The 2,500-nt window shown below is 48.8% G+C and overlaps 1 protein-coding gene across 1 annotated transcript in view; it reads left to right on the forward strand.

Annotated features, from left to right (window-relative positions):
* LOC143301213 (uncharacterized) overlaps positions 1–2,500 on the forward strand; it is a 14,302-nt gene that overhangs the window by 990 nt on the left and 10,812 nt on the right. The window lies entirely within an intron of this gene.

A 2,500-nucleotide genomic window follows, 5' to 3' on the forward strand; every position in this document is an offset into this window, starting at 1 on the left:
CCCTCTCTCTCTCTGACAATTGAGCATCACATTAATAATAATAATAATGGATACTTATATAGCACACTATCCAGAAATCTGCTCTAGGTGCTTTACAAAAACGCTTTTGTTAACATAAAACATTATATCTATGTTACATACACACACCAAAATGTGACTACACACACACACACACACACACACACACACACACACACACACACACACACACTGCGTACATACATTTTAATATACATGTGTATCTAACAGCTGCCCTAACACATACGCACACATAGGCAGGCACAAACGTACATAAACACACGCACACACAATACACATTCATATACATGCATGTAGTTATGTACACATACATATGTATACACACATAGTCAAGCACAGCTAACGCAAAGGAAGTGGACCTGCCATAATTGAACTTATTGCTGAGGGAAAAGGTGAGGTTTTGAGACGAGATTTAAAAGATGCGAGGGAATCAGAATAACGGAGGTTATCAGGGAGCTTATACCACACATTAAGAATCTACTTGCAGATGAAGTCCATGAGATGAAGGAGCAGTTTGTTTGCGGGTGACACATCAGACACATCATGGCCATGTTTCTCGCCTGCCTTTCTGTCAAGCATCCTTTCTGTGTGCCTGTCTCTGTCTCTCACTCTTACTCTTTCTCTGTCTCTCTGCAGTCTGTCTCTCCCCCCCTCTCCTCCCTTCTCTCTCTCTGTCATTCACTCTCTCTCGTTCTCTCTCTCTCACTGTGTGTGTGTCTCTCTCTCAGTCTCTCTCTCTCTCTCGTCACTCTCTCTTGCACTCTCTCTTCTCTCTCTCACTGTCTATATGTCTCTGTCTCTGTCTCTGTCTCTGTCTCTCTCTCTCTCTCTCTCTCTCTCTCTCTCTCTCTCACACACACTCTCTCCCTCTCTCTCTAACACCCAAACATCACGTTGTATATATACTTAAAATCCTGGTGCAGTTTATCATGAAAATGTCAGCTGTGTTGGAATAATTACATTCGCGTGTATAGCTGGATGACATGTGTTTGACGCATCATGTTTCTTGTTAGTACACCTGCCCCCCCACCCCCTCACCCCACCCCACCCCCACGCCCCCACACCCCACCCGCTCCACCACCCCACTTTTTTTTTTTCTTCTTCTTCTTCAAATAGGACTGTGGCTTTCGATTGAATAAATCGTATATTTATTTTCATCTGTCTGTCCAACTTCCTTTCTGTCTGCATGTCTCTGTCGCTCTCTCTGTCTGTGTCTCTGTCTCTCTCTCTGTCACACACACACACACACACATCACACACACACACACACACACACACACACACACACGCACACACACACACACACACACGCACACACACACACACACACAGGCGCTTATACCAACACACACAAAAGCACACTCACGCACATACAGAAGGCGAACTCTGTGAGCGAGGCGCAGGCTACACCTTCTTTTGGAGTGGTCGCGGACCTGAAGAGAGACGTGAGGCTGGAGTTGGCTTTGCAGTGAAGACAACCCTCGTTGGCAAGCTGGCTGGCCTCCCGAAAGGAGTGAACGATCGCCTGATGACGATGAAACTCCCTTTATGCAATGGGAAGAAATTTACCACCATTGTCAGCGCCTACGCGCCCACCATGACCAACCCGGATGAGATCAAGGACAAGTTCTACGAGGACCTGAACGGTGTCATCACGCAGACAAGCTCATCATTCTTGGTGACTGTAACGCGAGAGTTGGCTGTGACAGCACCTCCTGGGAAGGCGTGATTGGGAAGCATGGGGTTGGCAACTGTACCAGCAATGGTCAACTACTTCTCCAGACATGTGCCGAGCACAACCTTCTTATCACAAACACCGTCTTCTGCCTCCCTACCCGTAACAGGACGTCATGGATGCATCCTCGCTCTGGGCATTGGCATCTCATCGACTTTGTCATCGTCAGAAAGAGGGACAGGCAGGACGTACGAGTCACGAGGGCCATGTGCGGCGCCGAGTGCTGGACAGACCACCGCCTTATCGTCTCCAAACTCAACCTCCGCATCCAGCCCAAGAGACGGCCTCAGGGCATGAAAGCACCCAAACGCCTGAATGTCAACAAGCTGGAGCTAGGCAATATCAAGCAGAGCTTTGCTGACACCCTGGAGGAACGCCTTGAGTCCACCGTGCTGGACAACCAGAATGTGGAGGCAGCATGGGACGCACTGCATGAAACGGTGTACAACGCTGCCATGGAGTGCCTGGGGCCTTCTGCCAGGAAGCACAAAGGCTGGTTTGATGAGAACTGCACTGAGATCAAGCAGCTGCTGGAAGACAAACGCCAAGCCTACAGAGCCCACATTGAAGATCCCAAGTCACAGTCAAAGAAAGACATACTGAAGAGCGCACGCAGCACCATCCAGCTGAAGCTGCGGCAGATGCAGGATTCCTGGTTGAGCAACAAAGCTGATGTGATCCAGGTCTTTGCAGACAGGAACGACATGAAGAACTTCTATAACGGCC

Source organism: Babylonia areolata, chromosome 27 (genome assembly GCF_041734735.1).
Source record: "Babylonia areolata isolate BAREFJ2019XMU chromosome 27, ASM4173473v1, whole genome shotgun sequence".
Lineage (NCBI taxonomy): Eukaryota > Metazoa > Mollusca > Gastropoda > Neogastropoda > Buccinidae > Babylonia > Babylonia areolata.